Genomic DNA, 18521 nt, shown 5'->3' on the forward strand with positions numbered 1-18521 from the left:
TGGGATCAATTCACTTATAGTATAAAAGAGTTTCCTAGACTTTCATCTCTAAGTCTTTTTCAGGCTCCTTCATCTGAAAATTCAGTAGCTCCCATCAGAAGCAAAATTCTGAGACTGAGAGCTACATAAAGGGATTATGTGAACAGCCTAAAGGTTCAAAGTCACTAAGTGGTAGAAACAGGAATTGATGCCAGGTATCTTTTTTTGTTATCCCATCCAGGTCATGTATTTGCATTTAACCAATATTCTTGGAATCAAAACTCCTTATCACCAAAAAAAGTCCCTAATAATTAAAGACCAGGCATGTGGCAAATAGGTAGGACAGTCTCCTGGAATGCCTTGAGGCCTATGAAAAACCAGTGGCCAACTCAGTCTTTCCAAAGGGTGCAACCCTGCCTTGCAGCCCTGCTTTACAAGAACATGCTGGGAATGGAGGCCTTCTTGCCTGTCACGTTACTTGAATCATTGAAGAAAATGTCTTACATCAAGAGATGTCTAAGAATTTACTCCCTATTATTTGCAAATCTCATCTGAATTAGAAGGTTAGGGAATAGTTCAGCTTATTATTACATTTCCTGTTGCCCTTTTGAGTCAGCAAAAATCTTGGAACATTAGATGCAGCCTACTTTCTCTAAACATTGTTTTAGCTGATTACTAATGTAATTACAATGGCTAACTTTCCATTCATGGCTATACCCCATATTACACCATATATAAAGACCTAAGAACACTCATGTTAATATCATTTTTAATATTTGAGTCATATTTTAAATGCTTTAGAGAATTTTAAGAATCTCTACTGAGAAGACTTTTTGAAGAAGGAAATGGGTTCCTAATTCATCAATTTGCCAATTCAGATCTTCATAGGTTATGTTTTTATTAAAAGGATTTTCAAGTATTTTAAGAAAAGTTCTATGCACATTCTAGATTTTAATGTGATGGTGACTCCAATATGCATAATTTCATACATCAAGCTAGAAGTGTGTCTTTAGTAAATAAATTTTATGAAAGTATTTTTGTTTTTTGGCCTTGCCTTTCTCTCCATTTAGGGAAAAAACAATGTAGACTAATAACTATAACTACAGATACTTTGCGGGACAAGCAAAACTAAAAGTGATTACTCAATGTGGCATTGATATAAAAAGGGGGAATCAGGGATTAGAATGTGGAGCTAGACTGGAAGATGGGGGGATGGTAAATGGAGAGAGGTTGGAAGGATGTTTGTGGTAGAGAATCAGGTGAAAGGTGTGTATGCAATTGGGCCAGAGAACACATATGAGGCAAAAAGCATGCTTTTTTTCCCCATCCTAAAACATAACCACTCTTTTCTTATTAGTGTACTACCATCATTGCAATGATGTTCTCCCAACTACCCAGGCTTGCAAACTTTGAGACGCTTTTGACTCTGAGATGCATAGGATTTCAGAGCTGGGAAAAGCCTGATATAATACCTAATCAAATCCCTTTACTTTACAGAAGAGGGCATGGCAGTCTGAAGAGACCCTGCTTTCAGCAAGTTCACATTACAGGCAATAGAACCAGACCTAACACTCAGTCTCCTAAATCCTCGTTCTGAGTTCCTGACACTGCTCTACTTGGTTCTTCCTTTTCCTTCCCCTGTTATTCAGTCAGACACCAAATCCCACTCATCTTCTTTTGGAATGTCTCTTATGTCTATTGCTTTCTTTTGTCACCAAACTAATCTAGGCTGTACTCTAAAGTCACTTCCTAAAATGGCTCCATGCCTTCATGCTCTCAACTCCACGTCATCATGTTCACCATAGTTACTTCAATCTCCCTCAGCTGTTAATTCCACCATGTGTCTCAAGAACCCCTTGTTAAATTCTGATAGCATGGGAAAGGAGAATGTATTTGGGTTTTAAAATCAGATAAATTTGGAATCAAATCCCTTGTTTATCTCTAAATTTTGCCAAGTTACCTAACTTCCCTATAATTCATTTTCCTCTATTGCAAAATGGGATTTCTGATAATAAATAAAAATAATAAAAAATGGGGAGTTACAATGAGAATGGAATGACTTCCTATATGTTGACTTGCCTAACAAATAATAGACATTTGAAAAATAATTTCCCCTTCTGGAATTTACACTCCTAAGATACATGGCCCCTTCCTACCTTCCAATATTGTCTTTCACTGTCCTGCAAAACAAGGTTGTCTGCTTTAACCTAAGTGGTCTACTCACTGTCCCCTGAACACACTGTACTCAGTCTCAACTGCGAGAGCTATTGCCACTACCTGAAGATAGCCCTTCATTAGTATTTGTACAAATTCTTCTGGTTTTTCACAACGTGTGTCTCTCCAGTTCTTACCTCTTCATTCAGGAGCCAAAAGGGGTGGTTCAAACAGGATATGTGGGAAACAGTATGATGTCTTAATAGCTCTCAACTCCCAAACACACCTTTCTCTTTGGGCAGGGGCCTGTGTGATCCCACGGTCTCCTAGATAGGACCATGTCATCCCCTCTCTGCTCTTGCTGGCTGCCTTGCCCCAGTAGTCGCTCGCCCTTATGACTAGTCACTGATGATGTGTGGGACCCTGCGGTTTCTATGCTGCCCCTCTGACATCCTGACATCCCCAGTATGGTCCTCAGCATGCCTCCCCTGTTCCTTCCGTTTGCTCAGTCATATCTGATGACACCAAAAAGTCCTGGGTTACTTTGGAGTGTAGAGATAATGAGGATATGGATAAAACCCTGGATAATTTCTCAAAGTATCACCATCCTCTTTTTGAGGCTTCAAGTAACTATTGTTACAATTCTTTATTTAGGCTTGCTTTCCCAGTTTGTCAGAAACCCTGCCCCTTACCACTCATGGCTGTAAGCTCTGGCATGAGCTGGGAGGTACTTCCAGTGCCTCTGTTCACTGTTTCATTCAAATATCATGGTTTCTGAACTGATTGAAGACAGTCCTCTTCTACTTTAGAATACATTCTCAGTCCAACAGGGGCTCTGCCTAGGGAGCTAGGAAGCCCTTTTTGTCCTAACACTCTCCTACTTCCCTGGATAACTTACTTAAGCTCACTATGTTGCAAACATTTGTTCTCAAGTCTTAGCATTCTGGTGCTCATCACTGAGTTCACATGCATGAAGAACTTCACCCTGTGCATAGCTGCGTAGGTTTGTACCAGGCCTTTCTGAGGGACAAGTGGAAACTAAAATCCAGCCCATACTCTATTCTCCAAGCTGTGGGCCTGGGCATGGGCCGGATCTGCTCAGGGATGATGTACCTATTTTCAGTCTGTGCAAAGGTGTCATTGCTTGCTGAGCTCTACACCCAGTCCGATAGGGGCTTACTTCTAAGTTACTTGAAGACTCTGTTTGAGCTAGTGCAGGCCATGCTAAGACATGGTGAAAGTTTGAACCCAAATAGCGACTGCCTCAAAGAGATTGTCTCAGAACAAAAATAGTGAGATACCAAGTAGCAAGGTCCTTAAGTTTATGGACACATCCAGCACACAGTCAAAGAAACATGCATGGCAATGTAACCAAATATTTTCTCATTGATCTGATTTGCAGTGTCCATGAACTAACCAGATATAATTCTTTAATACAGTTGCTTTTCTTCAAGCTTTAGAAACAGGACTCTTTATTTAAAAGGGAATTTTAATTTTGAAACACAATATCTCTAACTTAGTTATCTGCTGGTTCAGAAAATATAGATCATACTAGTCCTACAGACTGTCAGAGAGTAACAATCACACATAGAACACATGTGTTTTATGCAAGAGTGAGCAGTAGTATAGTGTTTTATGTAAAGAGGAACAAAAAAAAATGCACTTTCCTTCCCATTGCAGATGCTGTGCAATGAAATTCTCAGACATGACATCACCAGTTTCTGGTTTCACAATGAGGAAGCTTAGTAGATAGAGCTGGCCAAGGGAAAAAGAGGAGCAGATGCAACCAGTATAGGAAAGACAACTTCTTCAACTCCTGAAAATTTTACACTATGGTATAACCACTTGGGATAAACTCTCCACAAAGTCTGGAATTATTTAATGAGAACAAAGATGTGATTAAAGTGGTAGATATAGGAACAGCAAGGTATTCAAGAGCTACTTAATTGATAACATGTGACTGTAATAAAAGCGTAGAATACTATATTCCCATGCAAGACTTTGTTGAAACATCAAAGAAATTAAATGGTTATCAAACAGGTTTAAAGCAATGACTAATGCTTATTGTTTATGAATATTTACAGATAAACTGCACCACTTCCAAAGAACTGAATAAAAGAGATACATATGTTAAGTTTCAAAAATGGTTTTAAATATTCAGTTCAACATAGTGCATTCATAGGGAAGGATTTTGAGAGACATTCTTCAGGGAGTAGAAAGTTGCAATTCAAGGACTGATGAAGCATGAATCAAGGAACAGAGACTTTATGTTAAAAAGTTTGCTGAACATAATACATATGTGACTAATGAAAAAAATGTGGAGAAAATTGTAGTAATTCTATAAAGCAAATGAAATAATATTAAATATTCCTGATTCTGTAGTGGATTTATTTGCTCAGCACTTCAAAATAAATTCAACACTTGAGGTGAGAAAATGCAGTCACAGTAACTCCACACAACTTGAATGGCTTTTAAGAAACCTCTGTGACCTAATAAACAAATAAGGTGTGGTGGGAACCAAAGTGGAAAATCAGGATCCCAGCCACCACCTAAGAGTATACTCCCTGTAATGGGACACACTAAGCCAATCTCAACCAAAAAGCATTAAAAACTATGGGAGACTAACCCTGAGTAAGGAGAATTCTAATGTCTCATCACAGAGTCAGAAGGAGAAAATGAAGAGTCTTGTTCTTCTGACTTCTAGGTGGGAAGGTGAGCCATTTTCTTTTCTCAACTTAGGCATAGCAAGGCTCCCTATACTCTGTCATGAATGCTCTGGGCTGCAACCAACAGAGACTCCAACCAAGCAATGGCTTCAACAGTGTAGTGACTTATTTTCCTCCTGTAACAATATGCCCAGACAATGGGCAGCCTGTAGTAGTGCCACAGTTTCCTCAGGTACCTAGGCTCCTTCTACCTTTCTACTCAGTCATCTTGAGCTTGTGTGGGCCAACAGCCAACCTCAAGTTTATCTGACCAACTCCCATAATTGCTTCTGATGGAATGCAGCTAAGTCTAGTACTATTATCTTTAAAATTGTATGCCACAAGAGTATAAATCCTCCAGTTGCAAACTTGGGAAAAGTGAGAAAAAAGTAAGCCAAGAGAATTTTTCTTTCCTCAACTCCAGATATTGTTAGATGCTACTCAATTCCCTCATCCCCTCTTACTTGCTACAAATTAAAGCCAAATTCATTTGCAACAATGCACTGAGGTCTAGTTTAAGGGATGGCAATCTACAGGTCAAATTCATCCTGCTACCTATCTTTATTAATAAACTTTTATTGGAACACAGATGAGTCCATTTGTTTATGGGGCAGGGGCTCTTAACCTTTTTTGTTCCATGTACCCCTTTGCCAGGTACCCTTTACTAAGTCCACACTACACTGTGTATTATTTAATAAATATGTCACACCCACACAATATGTCTATATAAGAATAATGTTTTTTTAAAATTTCAATTCAAGCTCACAGACCCCTTGTTAAGAACCCCTGGTCTAGGGGCTATTTCCTATCTACAACGGCAGAGTTGAGAAGTTGCTACAGAGACCATCTGGTCTATGAAGCCTAAAATAGTCATTATCTGGCCATTTACAGAAAATCTTGGCTGACACCTGCCCTAAATTACGGGCATGGTTGGACTGATACCATTATGTCAACACCGGTCTTCATTTTCCCACCCTCCCTTGCACCTAGAGATGGCCATGAGACCATATAACTAGACAACTGTTGAGACACTTCTGGGCATCTCCCTCTCTCCTTCCTATTTTAAATGGGGGCGTAAAGGTTGGAAGTTCAGCAGACAACTTGGCATCAGGGAAGAAAAGTAAAAAAAATCACAATTGAGGCTGATATCCTTAATCCAATAACTACTTGTTGAGAACAACCTACCTCCGAATCTCGTTTAATGAGAAACATAAATCCTTATTTATTTAAACAGTGTTATGGACCTTACGTTCATTGCAGCTGAATGTTTCCCTGATGATATAGGTTATGTCCAGAGAACTTCCAACTAGACTCATTTGACAGAATGAGGCCAAGCACCTATTGTACAACATGGTATGCTTATTCAATCAGTTGCCACTTTTTTTTTTTAAAGATGTATTTATTTATTTATTTCTCTCCCCTCCCCCCCCCCCCACACCCCTGTTGTTTGTTCTCTGTGTCCATTTGCGTCTTCTTCTTTGTCCGCTTCTGTTGTTGTGAGTGGCACGGGAATCTGTGTTTCTTTTTGTTGCGTCATCTTGTTGTGTCAGCTCTCCGTGAGTGCGGCACCATTGCTGGGCAGGCTGCACTTTGTTTTGCGCTGGGCGGCTCTCCTTACAGGGCGCACTCCTTGCGCATGGGGTTCCCCTATGTGGGGGACACCCCTGCATGGCACGGCACTCCTTGTGAGCATCAGCACTGCGCATGGGCCAGCTCCACACGGGTCAAGGAGGCCCGGGGTTTGAACTGTGGACCTCCCATGTGGTAGACGGATGCCCTAACCACTGGGCCAAGTCTGCCACCGCCACTTTTTTTAAACCATGGAATTTGCAGTATCATTGAATCAAGCACAATGTAGTAGGTTAAGCACAAAGAATCTGGGCTCTGCTTTACTTTGGACATCCTGACTCTTAAATTGTTACTATCATACAACTTTGGACAAGTTATTTCACTAATCTAGACATTTTCTCAGCTATAAAAATGGGAAAAACAATACTCCTACCTCATATGGTTTTTGTGGGAATTAAATGAAATTACAAATATTCATACTCAGCTGTTCTGCTGATGCTTAATAGATTATTTAAATTAGTAAATATGTTTTCATTTCCAGGCTGCTAAAACAAATACTATGCAATAGATTGACTTAAACAATGGGAATTTATTGGCTTACAATTTTGAGACTAGGAGAAGTCAAAATTAAAGTATCAACAGGGTAATGATTTCTCCCCAAAGACTATGGCATTCTAGGGCTGGCTGCTAACAATACTTGGGCCTGAGGTTTTCTGCCACATGGTACATGGCGATGTTTCTCCTTTCTCCTTTGTGTTCCATTAGCTTCCAGCTTCTTCCCTTGGTTTTCGCCTTATGTCTGAATTTCTCTGCTTATAAAGGACTCCAGCAATCTGGATGAAAGCCCAACCTAAGTTTGATGTTTCCTCAGAAAGTTAAATATAGATATGCAATAAGATCCAGCAATCTCACTACTAGGAAACAGGAAGAGACACAAGCAGACATTTACACACTCGTGTTCATAGCAGCATTATTCACAATTGCCAAAACATGGAAACAACCCAGGTGTCCATCAACCAATGAATGGATAAACAAATTGTGGTATACGCATATGATGGAATATTATTCTGCTATAAGAAGAAATGAAGTCAGGATGCACATGACAACATCAGTGAACCTTGAGGATATTACATTGAGTGAAGTAAGTCAGACACAAAGGACAAAAATTGTATGATCTTACTAATATGAACTTAATGTTATGAGCAAACTCACAGACTTAATAGCTAGAATATAGGTCACCAGAAGTTAGAATGAAGATAGAAAATGAAGACCTGAGGCTGCATTTGTACAGAAATTTGTGTAAATATTTAGAAATGGATAAAGGTGATGGTAGCATATTATAGTGAATGTAATTAGCAATGCTAAAATATGGATATGGTAGTGGTTGAAAGGGAAAGTTTAGGGTCGTATATGTAACTATAGGGAAAGCTAAAGGATGTAACATTGGGCAGTATAGCATAGTGAACACTGTTGTGGACAATAAGTGTAATTAATAATAAAGGACACAAATGTTTTCCCATGAATTAAAACAAATGTACATTAATAGTACAAGATGTTAATAATAGGGTTGTATTTGGCAAAATTTTACCTAAAGCAATCTATGGATTGTAGAAAATAATAATATATTAGTATTTTTCTATCAATTGGAAAAAAATAATAATTCTAAGTGAAAGAAACCAGACACAAAGTACTACATATTGTCTGATTCCATCTATACAAAAATGTAAATATAAATAAATTTATATAGACAGAATTAAATTAGTGGTTATGTAGGGCAGGGGAAGAATGGAGGGGTTGAGAGGTGACTGCTAAGGCAAAGGAAGTTTTTCTATTTGGAGTAATGAAAATGCTTTAATATTGATGGTGGTGAAGAATGTACAACACTGTGAGTATATCAAAAAGCCATTGAATGTTCACTTTAGATGGATTTTTATGGTATGCGAATATGTCTCAATAAAATTGCTTTAAATAAATAAATAAACAAAAATGTTTAGGAAGCCCTACTGATTCTCTTGGGCCATACCTTAACTGAAGGAATATCTTGAAGAGGTTTTATTTACAATGATTCCACACCCATCAGAAGGCAGACCAAGACCAAGAACATTTCCTAACTGGAATATACAATTCAGTACACCACAGCAGGTAAAATAAAGTTGGGTAAAGTTTTCTTCCAGGCCAGACTGGAGTCAAAGTCAAAATAACAGATCTCTTGGAGAAATATCCAATACCATTTATCTGTTCCCATCTATAAACATGTTAAATAAACCTATCATTTGATTTATGACTCCACTTCTAGTAGCCTATTCTACATAAATATTCTTTCAGGTAAATAAGGGTATTCGATGCCTTTATTCATTTCAGACTTGTTTCAACCTTAGATTTCTGGCTGTATTCATCTCCTTTTGGGGTCAAGGGCAAATTCCCATCTTAATTGGGAAAGTTCAAGGATGCAGCTTGCTTTTGTGGCACCTTTGGGAAAATTACAAAATGGTGCTAACTCTGGAAGAATGAATTAGAGCAGACCTGAAATCGGTCTTCACTTGCCTCCTCAACTGAGTGCCTTTGTGCAGTGCACACAGCCACCCCTCCACATGCAGCCTAGTAGAGCTGTAGTCAAAACGAGTGTCGGAAATTGTGCTGATAGGGGAAGGACTTAACAGATCAATCTTTTAAAACCCAGGTCCCCTTGACCTGAGGTTAGGTTTGGCCAACAGCAATAGAAAGGCTGGAGGTGAAAAAGAGAGAGGATATTTATTCCTGTACCTATTCCACACACCACCTACTTTGCTGGATTCTGGTCATGTCTGCCCTGCTCTAGGATCACAACTCTTAAATTCTCAAGTGGTGCCACCTCCACATCTCCTGCTCAGTAACTCTCTTGGCTCCAATAACACTGTTCCCTCCACTTGCCCCTGAGTGGTAATTCTTTCCCACTGATGCCAGCTCTGGAGCTTCACTATTCCTTGCTGGTTCCTTTAACTCAACTCACACCTCTGGAAAGAATAGAACTCATTGATTACACTAGCTTCAGTTAAACTCTTTGGACTATGCAAATATTTAATGTCTTTCAATCATAATATTTTTACCTTTATGTTTAGAACTGGCTGCCTACTCCTTAAGGCTTCCTCTTTCCTCTGTGTGACAATGAGGCCGATGTGCTAAGTGTTGTGGAATATTTAGCAATATCAGAGATGAACTTGGGTAATTTCCACATACCTAACAAGTTAAGTATATATTCCTGATGCGTGCAAAACTTAAAGCTTACCCGCACTAAGTAAATTGATATTCCAGTTATATCACACAAATCCAGGAATTGTTTTTTTTTAAAAATATTGCGGAAAATTCAAAGCATAACACAGAAGTTGTTGTTTTGAAGCATTTTAATTGTTGACCATATTGTCAATATGTTTACAGGTATATTGCCTTAATCCTTTCTTTCAATTTTATTATTATTTTTTTAATACCCACTGCAGCAGTTTGATATTTATGATTATGTTTATAAACTGGTCTGTTCCTCTTTGATACCCTTTGATTGTATTAGATTCAGCTGAGATGCCTTTGATTAAATTAAGTTAAGATTAGGACTTTACACCGGATGGAACGTGGGAGAGTGTGGGCTATGATGTGGACCATTGACCATGAGGTGCAGCAATGCTCAGAGATGTTTTCACCAAATGCAATGAATGTGTCATGATGATGGAGAAGAATGTTGCTATGGGGAGAGTAGTGGGATGAAGGAGTGGGGGGTGTATGGGGACCTCATATTTTTTTAATGTTATATTTTAAAAATGAATTTAAAAAAAATAAAAAAAGATTAGGGCTTTGATTCAACCATGTCATTACAGCAACTTGGTTTGGTTTATCATCTTAGGAAAAGATGTGAATGTATTCTTTTTATGGCAAGAAGAATTAGTAAGAAATTTAGTGAGTAGAAGTAAAGATGGTTGCAGAAACTGCTACCAGTTAGCCATAAGCAATGCCATTTTTCTTCTCTGCATAGAGTGAATTTGTATTTCCTAATCTCCTTTGTAGTTTTGTGTTACCATGTAAACTTATTTGGCCTATGAAGTGTGAGCAGAAGTGAAATATTGCTTCTCTAGGTGAAAAAGTTTCAGACATCTGTATTTGCTGGTTGAAAGATGGTCTGCAAAAACCTAGACTAGGGTAAGCCTGAAAAATGGGCAAAGCCTATGTACCTGAATCACCAACATTGGACTTCTACTTGGGAAAAAAAAGCAATAATTCAAGGATATTTGAATTACATCTGTAATAGCAGTTAGTGGTAACTTCACTAAGAGAAATTTGGGATTATAATTTAAGTATAATAGAAAATCATTGGAGGATCTTAATCAGGGGAGGGAGTGTTGAAATCTCTGTGGCAGGGAGCTAGCCTCCAAGATGACCTTCAGTGACCCCCACCTCCTAGTATTCACACTCTTGTGTAGCACCTCCATCCCCCACCTCCATTTTACCAGGGTTGATCTGAATGACCATTTGAATATGGCAGAAGTGATGGCATGACATGTGCAAAACTCAGTTTCCATCTCGGTCTCTCTGTTTCCCCAGGATCTCCAGGATCACTCATCCTGGAGGAAGCTATCTTCCATGTCATGAACAGCCCTATGAAGAGGCCCATGTGGTAAGGAACAACCATGTGAATGAGCCCTCTTGGAAGGAGATCCTCCAACCTCAGTCAAGCTTCCAGATGACTGTTGCACTAGCTGACAGATTAACTGAAACCTCAAGTTTTGTGAGGATCTTCTTGTGAACCATAAGGTGAGGTAAGGAGAAGAAACAGGAGATGCTCGAAATTTTGTTGTATTCACAGGCTCTAGAGACAGATCGCAGCATACCTCATGGGGCTGCACAGGGGAAAGCATCAGAAACTTGAGGCTCAACTAAGCAGGTAGAGAACCAAAGAAGAGCATGTGGACCTGAGATGACACCTTTTATATCATCATAGAGATGGAGTATCAGTGGTTGTTCAGTCAGGTACATGACTAGGGAGTGTTTACTTGAATTTGGTGGCCCAATGAAACTGGACAAGGCTCTGGGCTAGTGGGGAGGAGCATCTTTGAGTGCATTATCCAAAAGGGATACCTTGGGGATTTACTACCAGGAAATGGACATCAATAGCCCATGTGTGTATTTGAAAGAAACCCAGAATGTGTGAGGCATCATTGACCAAGCATGGTCTCTTTGTTTTATTTCTCTTATTATACCTTATGAGAGATTCTCAGACAGAATCACCCATCTAATCCTCCCTGAATCCGTGACCTACACAAACTATGTGATATAAATTACCTTAAGCTGCTTTTCTTTGGAGTAATTCATTACACAGTAGTACATAACTAATACAGAAGGCAAGGGTAGAAGCAGTGTGATCAGGCATGAGACTCTGGTAGTGATCCATGGAAGAGACAGCTGTGATATTAATGGAAATTGAAAGAAATAGGAAGATCATGGATTTGTTTTGAAGAAGACCTGCTATCAGTTTAGGTAGAAGAACCTGGGAAACTTCAACCCAATCCGTGCAAGGAATAGGTTTCATTTTGAGTCCTGAGAAAGTCAACTGAAGTTGCTTACCAAAGTAAGAGTGTTAACACTGATAGGAAAAGTACTTTCTCTGTTCTTTGCACTAGAAGAGTGATGGTGGGCCATTCCTGAAGCCATTTTTCCAGTTCTTGTTGGTATAATTGAAAAGAGAGATTGAGAACAAGAATGCATACAGAGGATGCTGTAAGATGGCAGAGTGGTGGGCGGCAGACAGGAAGGGGAACACTCAGGAACAATTAAGGGAAACAATGATGTTAAGACTGGGAAAGATAATACTTAAATGGAACATATTGGCTGCCTGAAAATCCATTCCTCAACAATTCTTTACATCCAAAGTTTTGGAAATTTTACTATCTTTAGATACTTAATAAAATTCATTTCCATTTTCTCTTCCTTCATTATGAAAAGACTTAGTGAGGAAATCCTATTCCCAAAATGAAGCAAGAGTTCAAATGAGTCCACCAAATTGATATCTGAACAACTTCCATATAATGCAGAGAATTAAAATTTTAGAGATCAAAATGTATCAAATAATTGTACTCTTTGTGTTAAGGAATAGTGGTAATTAGATATTTTGTTCTAACATTCTGATCTGATTTTAATGTGTGTTCTCTTGTAAGAAATTATGGCAGGAGTTCTCTAAATATTTCCAGTTTCTAAAGTATTTTTTCTTGTAGACAAAGTTTTGTTTCTATTTTTCTATCAGTGTAGACTTATTTGTTCCACAGAGGCAAGAGTCCATTAATACAGCTCCCTGGTTGTACCCAGGCATCTCAGAGCTGATTGATGAAAGTGGCCATGTGGAAATAGGAATAGAAGATGGTAGAGTAAGGAAACGATTGCAGAGTTTTAATCTGGAAGATGGTGAAAGGGGTAGTCAGAAAGAAAGGTGACATGATCAAATTTGCCTTTTGGAAAAATATAACTTTGACAACAAAGTAAAGAAGAGATAAGAGAGTGGGTAGAATGGATTAGAGAAGTTCTGAGGAAAGTATTGCAATAGTTTAGGTGAGAGGTAAATGCAACTTGGAATAGAACAATTATGGTAAGAAGTGGATAGAATTTTTGGTAAAGTATTGATGTGAGAGAGTGGAATGTGTCAAGGATGATTATGAAATTTCAGACCAATACAACTGAAAGAATTTATCAGTCATTGAGAAATGGAACACTGAAATAGGCTTAGTAATTAGGCAGGAAGATCATAAGTTTTGATTTTGATATGTTGAATTTAACCTAATTTGAGACCATCAAGATGATATGGCAAATAGAAAATTATATATATGGTTATGAATCTCAGAGAAGAGGTCAGAGCTGTAGATATCTGCTGTGAGGTATCTACATACATGGAATAATTGAAGCAGGGGTATAGATGAGCATACTTTGGACTATACCTTAAAGAACCCCAACACTTAAAGATCAGAAAGACAGAAGAGTCTTGTAAAGAAGATTGAGAAAATACAGTCAAGGAAATAGATGGAAAAGCAACGGGAGTATTGGGTTTGGAAGTCAAAGAAAAAAGTTTTGCTTTGACATGTTGTCACTGTGTCAACCTCTGGGGAGAGATCAAATATGAAAAGAATATGAAAAATGGCTACTACTTGTCCTAAATAGAAAAAAAAAACACTTGGAAGCTTCTCTTCTAGAGGAATTTATTGCCTCTTTATTGATTCCCTAAAAATCAGAATTATGGGAATGGCTAAAAACTTCTTAACATCAAGGACCATACGGGGCTCAGTCTGATATAATCAAAATTCATGAAGTTGTTTGGCACTCTTTACCCAAATGTTCAAAGTGGTACTCTTAAGTTATAAGTTTACCCCACATTTATGTAAATTAGGTTTAAGAAGCCCTGATAGCCATCATCCTGATTTCATTTTGAAAATGTGGATAAGGATGGGCATGATATTTCTGAAACTTCTTTAAAAGCATTAATGAAGACCGGCAATTTACAATAGTGTGTGCAGGAAAAAGAGGAGGATATAGAAAGCCAGTGAAATAAAAGCAGGCAAAGATCCTCTCAAGACTCTAAATCACCTCTTTATTTTACCCTTTAATTCATCATGAGGTATGTGGATATATTGCTGTAGTAAATCATAGTCCTTGTGCTCAATATTTATTACCCAATGTTTATAAATAGTGAAAAAAAGATGCGAACTTGAATCAGGTAAGCAAGAATTTTTTAAAACTATAAGAATCTGCATTCCATCTTCAAAAACATGTCCATTCTTTCCACCTAAGTGAAATTTTGATATACAAACATGATTTTGCTTTTTTTCTAATTACATAGTGCATTTCCTGCTCTCTGTCCTTCCTATACACTAATTATTATATTAATGTATGTAAAATTTTAAAAGGCTATTTACTCTGTAGGCCAGTGATAGCCTCTCCTACAAGGTGAAGAGGAAGAATAAACAGGGCCAGACACTCCACATTGACATCTCATTTAGAAAGCATAATAAATTGATGAGGTAAGTCATAGTCCCCTTCATCTTAAGATACAGAACATGAGATTCTGCTTTAGGATGAAAAGTGAGTAAATATTTTCACACCTGTGAACCAGAGTCCATCTCCTTGCACTATACATGCTATACATAGAGCAGGCCTTTAAGTATGCCTGAAAGAATATCTGTCCCCTTAAACACCATATTTATAATATTTGACTATGGAAACCAGAAATTTCTTCATACGAAACATTTCCATGTAAATTAGACACAAAGAGGTAACACATTTGAGTGGAAAAGTATGACATTGGATTATTTCCTATGAGCAGATTATAAGAAGGTGGAGAGATAAGATATAACTGGACATCTGAAAGGAGCATGGGCCCTGAATAGCCAAAACCATCTTGAAAAAGAAGAAATAAGATGGCAACTCACAATTTTTGACTTTAAAGCATATTACAAAGCTACAGTGTCAAAACAGCATGTTCAGGCACAAGGACAGACATATTGACCAATGGAATCAAATTGAGAATTCAGAAATCTATAGCCAAATAATAGTTGACAACAATGCTAGGTTCACTCAACTGGGACAGAATGGCTTCTTCAACAAATGGTGCTGAAAGAACCATATCTAGAAGAATGAAAGAGGACCTCTATTTCACATCCTCTACAAAAATCAGTTCAAGATGGATCAGAGACCTAAATATAAGAAGCAAGACCATAAAACTCCTGGAAGAAAATGTAGGGAAGCATCTTTGTGATCTTGTGATAGGCAATGGTTTCATAAACTTTATACTTAAAGCAATACCAATGAAAGGAAAAATAGGTAAATGGGGCCTTCTAAAAATTAAAAACTTTTGTGCTTTAAAGGAGTTTGTCAAAAGAATGAAAAGACTGTCTACTCAATGAGAGAAAATATTTGGAAACCATATGTCCAATGAGGGTCTAACATCCAGCAGAGATAAAGAGACTCCACAATAAAAAAAAAACAACAACCCAGTTTAAAAATGGGTGAAGGACTTGAATAGACATCTTTCCAAAGAGGAAATACAAGTGGCTAAAAAGCAAATGAAAAGATGACTAACATCACTAGTTATTAAGTAAATGCAAATCAAAACCGTAATGAGATATATCATTTCACATCCACTAGAATAGCTACTATTAAAAACAAACAAACAGAAAACTACAAGTGTTGGAGAGGATGTGGAGAAATAGGAACACTCACTCACTGCTGGTAGGAATGCAGAATGGTGCAGCTGTTATGAAATACAGTGCGATGGTTCATCAGGAAGTTAAATACAGAATTGCCATTTGATCCTACAATCTCATTACCAGGTAAGTATCCAGAAGAACTGAAAGCAGGGGCATGAATAGATATATGCACACCTATGTCCATAGCAGCATTACTCACAATTGCCAAAAAATAGAAGCAACCCTAATGTCCACCACAGATGAATGGATAATTCTCTCAGCTCTGCAAAGTTATACCTGCAAGGTTAGACCTAACATGTGTGCCTTCCATAATGGGAAAAGAGAGTAAAGATCTCCTGGGGACCTCAGATGGGCCTTGCTGTAGCCTCTCTTACTCCAACAGGCATGTCACGTAGTTGAGGGGTGACAGCTGTGTGGGCAGCAGACTTGGTCTGGTTGCATCCCCATCACACTATCCCTTTGCAGGCCTTTGTCACCTTTGGGAACTACAATGGCCATGTGGGTCTAGTGTGAAGTGTTCCAAGGAGGTAGCCACTGCCATCCATGGGGCCATCATTCTGGCCAAGCTCTTCATTATCCCTGTGTGGCAGGGTTATTGGGAGAACAAGATCGACTAGCTCTATACTGTCCCTTGCAAGGTAGCTGGATGCTGTCACTCTGTGCTGGTGCACCTCCTCTTTGCCCCCAGAGGTACTGGTATCATCTCGGCCCCCATGCTCAAAAATCTACTGATGACGACTGGTATCAATGACTGCTACACCTCAACCAGGGGCTGCACAGTCACCTAGGGCAACGTCGCCAAGGCCTTCTATGATATGCCATCTCCAAAACCTACAGCTGTCTCACCCTCAAACTCTGGAAGGAGATTGCATTCACCAAGTCTTCCTACCAGGAGTTCACTGACCATCTCATCAAGACACACACCAGGATCTCCATGTAGAGGACCCAGGCCCTCACTGTGGCCACCACACCTCACTGTGGCTCTCACACATGCAAAAATAATAAACATTTGAATTAACTGAGAAAAAGCCCAGATGAATGGATAAACAAAACGTTGTGTGTATGTGTGTGTGTGCATATATATATATATATATATATGATGAAATATTATTCAGGTGTAAGAAGAAATGAATGCATGCAACAGTATGGATGAACCTCTAGGACCTCATATTGAATAAAATAAGCTAGGCAAAAAGAGACACATCTTGTATCTTCTCACTAATAAGAATTAATTATAGTAAGTAAACTTATAAAGGTAGAATCTAGAAGATAGGACACCAGATAGTAGAATGGGGATAGAAATGAGGAATCTGATGCTTAATCTGCGCAGAACTTATAATTAGACTGATTGTAATGGTTTAGGGTGAACAGAGGCGATGGTAGCATGATAGTGTCAGGGTGTATGGGTATGCATGGTTGAAAGGGGAGGTTTGGGCCGTATATGTTACTAGAAGGAAAGCTAGAGGATAAAACATGGACTTGTATAACATAGTGAACTTTGTGGTGGAGGAGAAATGCGGTTAATACAAATATAAGAATGTTCTTTCAGGATCTAAAACAAAATTACATCTCTAGTACAGGGTGTTAATAATAAGATGGTATATGGGGGAAAATGCACCTAAAGCAAAATAGAGATTATAGTTAACAGTAACGTTTTAACATTCTTGTGTCAATTGTAACAATCATACCAGACCAATTTTAAGTGTCAAAAATAGGTAAGATGTATGGAAATGTTGCATATTTTATTCTTAGATAAATGTCTTTTGTCACAGAAACAAATAAATTTTCCTGTAAGTTATACTGTTTTATATGGTCAGATGTCTAGACAATCAGGGCCTTCTAAACAGTTTGAATCTTATATAGCTACCTACTTCTATGGGATATAAATGTATCCTTGATACTATAGGCATGTTTTCTGGATAAATAGACTTGTACAATAGCCAACAAAATATTAAACTTCCTCCTGGGAAAGTCCTGCTACTTTCTCAAGTAAGATGACCAAAAGCTCTGGAATATATAAGGCTTGCCTAATAAAGGAAAACAGACTAATAAACCAAGACTTTGATTTTAATTGTTGCACTTAGGAACTTTATTCCTGTAATTATGAAACTAATTTTAACTATAATTAATGCCTAAGACATGCCTCCTGAAAACCTCTTTGTTATTCAAATGTGGCCTCTCTCTAAGCCAAACTCTGCAAATAAACTCACTTCCTTCAACCCGACAGGGCCCATGACTCTCGGGGATGAGCCTCCCTGGCACATATTTCCAAATATTAATCAACAATGCATTTGAAGAAAGACCTTGATCAAAAGGGGAAACATGTTAAATAAAATAGAGATTTTATGGCTAAGAGCTTTCACAGTTATTTGTGAAGTCATGCCACAGGTAACATTTACGCAGGTCTCAGCCAGACTTCACAAAATACCACAGTAAACAAAACCACAAACAAAAGTGCTCCTGAGGGGGGGATGTCCAGACACCATAGGCAAGTCATGCAGCCACATGAAATCAACATCCCCTTGGAGGGCTCTGTCATGAAATATATGAAAAGCTATTTGCCCAATATAACATAGTTATATTCATTTGTAGGTTACCTAAACATGATTCCTCTTCTTTTACTTGAGCCTATAATTTTCAATAAACTTGTTTAAGTGTAATTCTCAGGCACTTAAAGCCCTCAGACTTATCCTATGCTGGTTGAGCCATGAAAACCAGCAGATATGCAGCCAACTCCTGCTCTCCAGTTCTTTGGACGTACCCTGGACAACTAACAAAACAATGGAGAGGAACCAGCTCCATCCCAAAAGCGTGGGGTATCTTCAACTGCAAGCAAAAGAATCCCATTCCTCTTCCCCATAATAACTCTGCCCCTTCTCAGTATGAAGCAGTGAGAGTGGACATT

The 18521-nt window shown here is 38.4% G+C and overlaps 1 non-coding gene and 1 pseudogene across 1 annotated transcript; both read left to right on the forward strand.

Moving 5' to 3' along the window:
* The first annotated feature begins 10929 nt into the window (after nucleotides 1-10929).
* LOC105746161 (small ribosomal subunit protein uS5-like) lies at nucleotides 10930-16634 on the forward strand (annotated as a pseudogene).
* LOC111764236 (small nucleolar RNA SNORA64/SNORA10 family) lies at nucleotides 15867-16009 on the forward strand. The gene has a single exon (XR_002796899.1). It is a non-coding gene; the product is annotated as a small nucleolar RNA SNORA64/SNORA10 family (small nucleolar RNA).
* Nucleotides 16635-18521: the final 1887 nt, after the last annotated feature.

This window comes from Dasypus novemcinctus, chromosome 2 (assembly GCF_030445035.2).
Source record: "Dasypus novemcinctus isolate mDasNov1 chromosome 2, mDasNov1.1.hap2, whole genome shotgun sequence".
Classification (NCBI taxonomy): Eukaryota; Metazoa; Chordata; class Mammalia; order Cingulata; family Dasypodidae; genus Dasypus; species Dasypus novemcinctus.